Source organism: Marmota flaviventris, chromosome 12 (genome assembly GCF_047511675.1).
Source record: "Marmota flaviventris isolate mMarFla1 chromosome 12, mMarFla1.hap1, whole genome shotgun sequence".
Classification (NCBI taxonomy): domain Eukaryota; kingdom Metazoa; phylum Chordata; class Mammalia; order Rodentia; family Sciuridae; genus Marmota; species Marmota flaviventris.
The window spans coordinates 87,515,452-87,521,889 of record NC_092509.1 but is presented as its reverse complement, the minus strand read 5'-3'; the positions used below and the strand labels follow the sequence as shown (position 1 = coordinate 87,521,889).

Sequence of the window (6,438 nt, the reverse complement as noted above, 5' to 3'; positions counted from 1 at the left end):
AGAGTGACGCAATAGGCCATAGGTGACCAGCAGCATTACAGTTTTGCCCACAGAAGGCTGTCTGTCGCTGGGGGGTTCTAAGGAGAAGCACAAAAGGCTTCTAAGAGGTGGCAGCTTTGAAGCTAAGCCTTGAAAATATTCAGATGATAAAAAGTGGGCCAAGAATCCTAAGTAGAAGAAATTTCATGAATAAGAATAAAGACAGCGGCTCAGGAGGTTAAGACAGGAGGATCATGAGTTCAAAGCCAGCTACAGCAATGGCGAGGCACTAAGCAACTCTGTGAGATCCCGTCTCTAAATAAAATTCAAAATAGGGCTGGGGATGTGGCTCAGTGGTCGAGTTCCCCTGAATTCAATCCCTGGTACCAAAACAAACAAACAAACAACAACAAAAAAAGAATAAAGAGTAAGGCACTTGAGGGAATAACAGAAAATCATTGTCTGAGAGGAACAGATAAAAGATCTGTGTTTAAAAGAATAGTTTCCATACCATCAAGCCAGGGACTTTGGACTCACTGGGCAAACAAGAGGAAACCAGGGGAAAAAAATTTGGTAGTTGTTCAAGAAGGTATATTCACTGTCATAGTATCTAGGTTAACAACCTGTGTAATATCCTGCCACGTATAGCATACTGCCTAAAAACCAATTGATTGAAAATTAATGTATGTATGACATTTCTGAATTTCCTGTAGCCAGTCTATAAGTCAAGCCTAAGCACCACTAATCAGAGGATTAAAAGGCTCAAGCAGTCAAAGAATGATAAATTCAATGGGAGACTTTCTACTGTCTGATTCCCGGCAGAGCACTTATTTGATGACTTCCTGCCTTCTTTATAATGTTGAAAAGAGAGTTCTTTCAGCAATAATCTACAAATTAAGAGAAACCCATTCAGCCTGTCAAAAAAGTTACATGATTGAACATCACTAAGCATTGTGCCAGATATTTTACTAATTCTTGCAAAAAAAAAAAAAGTGAATAGTTTTAATTACCTTTTCCCTTCTCCATTCTACCAAAATAAATTTTACAGGTTGAAAAGTTAAAGTATATGTAAGCAAAATTTTGGTACAAAAGGAGATACCTGGTTATGATGAAAATAAATGAAAAAAATATTATTATTTGTTAAGGAAAAAAGATGATTGGCTTGGTGGGAATTCCATTTGCCTTTTTACTTTACCATTTCAGGTAATGTAATAGGACAAATTATCCATAGTTGAAATTTCAATCTGGCTAAAGAATTAAATAAACTTTATGTAATGGCTTAAATAATTTCATAATATAAAATAAATAGAACCATTCCCTTATAAACAGTGAAAGAGAGTATATGCTACGTATAAAATGCATTTGGATATAATCAAGCATTTCAATTTAGATACATACAGCCTGAATTTTTGCACATTCTTTTCAGTTTAGGAGTTAATGCCCAGAAAGACAAGGAAAACCTGATCACCTTCTATCTATTGTGGATTTTCAAAATGCTACAATAGACAGAACATTGCCCTTCTTACCACGTCAAAATTCCTACACAGACTGCAATATTCTGTTGGGCTGAAAAAAAAGTCAAAAAAAATATTTTTTGCCAAAGGAATACATAGATTCCAGTTGAAATATACTCCTAAAAATTACACTATTTAGCGTTATTACTATTTCCCATGATTACTACCTTGCCTTACATATTTTTGTGTTGAATACTGAGTTCATTACCAAATAGTAAAGAAAGGAATACATAGCTCATAAGAATAAACACATGGTGTGTATACAAATTGGCAATGTAGATATTTGAACAATGGGGGAAAGACAATTAAATGCTTATTTAAATCCCTGCTATTAGAATATTTAGCTATAGAAGAGGAAACTTGTCAGAATCAATTGATAGTACATATTATGAAAATGTTGAGTGAAACATTATTTTCTTCCATTCAAAAGAGAAGCTAACACTTTGGTATGGAGAATGTTGTTAACTTCAGTAATTTCTATCATGCTCTTTAAATTTAACTCCCACTAAAAAGAAGAAATTAAAAACACTTTAAAAAGGCAAATTTAATTCTCATTAATTAATTTAGGTATATGAAACCACTAAAATGTAAAATGTTACTTTACTTTTAAAACATGAGAACAGACATTTATACTCACATCAGAAATCTTGTTAAGCTTCTAAATATTTCTCTTTAGTGAGGCAGATGTTTCTTCGACTCTCAGTAACTTGGTATTCTAAGAAAACATAAAGAAAGTACATTTAGGACGTATAATCATGTGGTGTGACTAGAAAGTAATGTGGATTGATTTGTCAACAAGCGTACTTAGAATTATATATCCAAATGAGCACTGTATTTCCAAGCAGCCACTTTGGGAGATCAGAAACATTTCAGTAGCATTGCCATTGCTCAAAACATTTCAAACTTCTTTAGAATTGCTCTCAGAAATAATTTATGAACCATTCAAGACTCAGGCTCATTGCTTTATAAATTGCACCTCATACAGCAGTAACTTGAGGGAAAGCAGAATCAAGAAAAAATAATTTCTTTTGTTTATAAAAGAAATTTAAATTTTTAATTATTTAATCCCAAATTAAACCTGCCTATGTAACTATTTTATAAATCTCTGGAGACAGTTGTAAAAAATAATTAGTATTCCTTCTTTGCCCCTTATAATTTGAATAGAAACGTAAGATGGATTAATTATCAGAGCAAAGATCTGTCCTGTTCATCTGAATTTATTCTGTAGGTCTTGTTTATTTTCCCACAGATTACCTTAGCAAATTCCTCAGCATTTTATCACTTCTTATTCTTTGTCATTCCTCTCTGTTATCCACCCTCTTTATCATGCTGTCTTTTTCCAAGAATTCTCTGAATAGTATTCCTAAAAATATTCCACACCACCAAGTGCAGTGGTGCAGGACTATTATAGCAGCAGCGGCTCAGAAGGCTGAGGCAGGAGGATTGCAAGTTCAAAGCCAGTCTCAGCAACTTAACAAGGCTCAAAGTAACTCAATGAGACCCTGTCTCTAAATAAAATACAAAATAGGGTTGGGGATGTGGCATACTGGTCGAACGCCACTGAGTTCAATCTCTGGTACCCCACCCCCCAAAAAAAGAAAACAGTTTCCACACTACTCTGCAGCATTAGCCTTTCTCTAAGATTGTGCTACCCCAATTCTTCTTTTATTCTTAAAAGTTAGTTGTTGCTCTGCGTTCAGAAGTTACTGCAATATTTAAATATTTATCACATAGTTCTCCATTCTATTTTTCTGTTCCATTTCCTTTGTTAAACTAAATCTAAGAGGTGAACACTCAACATCACTTAACTACCAACCCCCACCACAGGCCATGCTCCAACCCTACCACTTCCAACTTATATATAATCTTTAGAAAGTTATTTAAACTCATATGAAAAATAGGCATAAAAATCTTATCTTCTCATAGAACAATAACCCAGGAAATAATGGTTGATAAGTTTCTGATACATACACTCAATGTACATTAGCTAGTATTAGTTCAAATACTCCATTATTTTAATAATTTTTCCCAAAATCACTCATGAAATCCTCATGTAGATATCATATCAATTTTTAAAATAGCATTCCCTAGAAGTTGCATATAGTAAAATGTTTTGCTTTTACTTAAATTATGCAAGCACCATGTATGAGAATCAATCTCTTATTATTTTTTTCCTACCTTTCTTAATGAAGTATAAATAGAAGTAATTTTTATGTTAATGGAGATGTTTTATATAGATTTAAAAGGACTTTATTGTCTCTGAATAGCTATAACAATGGTGCAACCTCTGACAGGAAAACTAGTCAAATAGTGTCTAAACAATCTGTGCATCTCAAATCTTTCTTTTACATGTTTACTTTCTCAGCTTTTCCTTTGATATTGCTCTGATCACAAGTGGAAACAGCATTTGCTCAGAGCACTGGGTTAGACATCTGTTCCTTTGACCGCCCCCCCACAAGACAAAGGGACACCCCAGGACTGTGGTTTATTTTTTCATCCCTCTGTAATCACCCTTGCTTAACCCGTGTTCTCTTGCCTTGAACTACTGAACCACACTTTAAAAAAAAAAGTTCTTAAATTTTTTATTACAATCAAAAACAAAGAACTGGCACACTTTTTTAAACTAAAAAATTGACTGCAGAGTTCAGTTCCAAACTCTAATAGTTCCAAATATAAACATACGGTTCATAAGTATTTACTTAATCATAAGCCAAAAATGTAAAAAAGGAACTACCTCTAATTCTACCAATTCTTATTTAATTAGTTTCATTGATAAATAAAAACTCTACATACTTACAATATGTTTCTTATCTCCCCCCTGCCTTTTTTCTTACATTCTTCCAATTCATTTTACACATCTTCATCATGTTAATTTTCCACAATTATCCATTTCATAATCACTGATAAATATTTTCTATTCCTCTGTTACCTATCATGATCTCTTACACAATGTAAGCACTCTATAAACTTTTAGTATAAATTTCATATCCTTGCAGAAAAGCATGATTGATCTAAGGTATCCCTTATTATTGTCTGAGTCAGGGTTCTGTGAACATTAAATAAGCAGAAAGAAAATAAAATAATCATATATAAATAATGCTATATAAGTTGCACTGACTTGCACTGATCTCCCCTTCGTCTGACATCGTAGCCTTGTGAGATAGGTATTCCTCCATTTCTGTAGTAAAGGGGTTCAAAGAGGTCAGGCTTACTGTCCAGTATGAAGTAGCCACACTTAAGCACTCACTGCTTTTGTCTCAAAATTTATAACTATTTTGTTATAGTCCTATCTTATTTTAAGCAGGAGTTTAAAGACTGGAGTTACCTGGATGTATTGGATTCCTATTGCTGCTATAATGACCTATCACAAATTTAGTAGCTTAAAACAACACAAGTTTATTAGTTTGGGGACCCGAGGAAGAGTCCAAAATAAGTCTCAGTGGGCTAAATCAAGCATTGGCAGGGCTGGTTGCTTCTGAGGGGTTAGAAGAAAAAATCTGTTCCTAGCCCCTTTCAGCATCTAGAGACTGCCCTCTTGGACCTTGGCCCCTCCTCACAGTCACTTTAATCTCTTGCCTCCATTCTCACACACCCTACTATTCACTTTAATCCTCTTGCCATTCCTCTTAAAGGATTCCAGCTAGTTAAAATGGGTCCATCAGGGTAAACAACTCCTTATTGTCATGGAAAAAACATATTCACATTTTTCAAGCACTAAGACCTAGACACCTTTGGGGAGCCATTATTCAACTTGGGGAAAAGCTCTGATAATGGATACTGAACCTCTATAGACAAAAATCTGGTGATATTTATATGTCCCAACAATGTCTATATGTAGCAATCTTTTATGAGGATGTATTGAACATTGCAAAGAATCATTCAAGCAGAAAGTTTATCTCCTCACCTGCTCATGGTATTATGGATTTTAACTTTGATACATAAAATTCAATTTTTGAAAACAAGCTTGAAAGGAATGGGAAGTGCATATTAAATAAATAATTATTTTGGTGTGTAGAAGGATTTATGAGAAATGTCATGTTTGTGATTATATTGAACTCAAAGTAGAAATTTCAATTTTTGTTTTAAAGTTTTAACATTAAATAAACTTTTTCCTGACTCCTGTTTCTTAAAGACTTTGCAGGGATTTTATCAAAAGGATCTTTAAAAATGACAGCTTGTTTTCCAAAATATAATATTTTCATGCATATATTATAGAGTTAGTACTTCATTATCCCCCTCAGCAAAACAAAGTCAAAATATGTTTAATGATTCAGTTTTTGCATATCATAAGACCATTACTTAATGGTGCATGAATTAACAAATCAAGCTAATTGATGAAATCCCTTCTGAATAATACACTGACTTTTTAGGTCATCTCTTCTTCTGTCATTCTCAATAGTCCCAGGGTCATTCCCAGACCTGGGATTTCCATAAAGCAACTAAATGCAGATGCTTTAATAAATATTAAGTCAGGGAGAAGCCAACTTTCTGTGACATTCTGAGTTTTGTTTTTGCTTTTGTTTTCCACCCTGAAAATCATCAATCTTTCAGAAATGCTTAATTTACACTGAGGTTCATAAATATATGATGGTAGAATTTTACTACCAAAGAACTCTTATCACATTGAGATAAAAACTTGCCAAAGCATGGGATACAAAGCATTGACTACAATTAACAGTATATGGCCTTGGTTTTAATAAATATATCATAATTACCTTAAACATCAACATGGCAGGAAAAAAGATTGGCATAAAATTTCATAAGATTCCTGGCTAAAAGTCATAGGGAAATATGTGCTATTATACTACAAAAACTGCAGAAATTTCAGAATATAGTACTCCATGTAGAACATTTTAGCCCATATATAACATGATTTAAATACTTAAGCATTCATCATAGTTGTTTGAGTATATTAGAAGTAGAGCCTTCCTCCCACTTCCCAAAA

The 6,438-nt window shown here is 33.5% G+C and overlaps 1 long non-coding RNA gene across 1 annotated transcript in view; it reads right to left on the bottom strand.

Annotated features, from left to right (window-relative positions):
• Positions 1 to 2,128: 2,128 nt before the first annotated feature.
• Positions 2,129 to 6,438, bottom strand: part of LOC139707842 (uncharacterized) — a 262,953-nt gene continuing 258,643 nt past the window's right edge. The window contains exon 3 of the long non-coding RNA XR_011709268.1: positions 2,129 to 2,208. This is a non-coding gene — a long non-coding RNA (uncharacterized lncRNA). The remainder of the gene's footprint in view (positions 2,209 to 6,438) is intronic.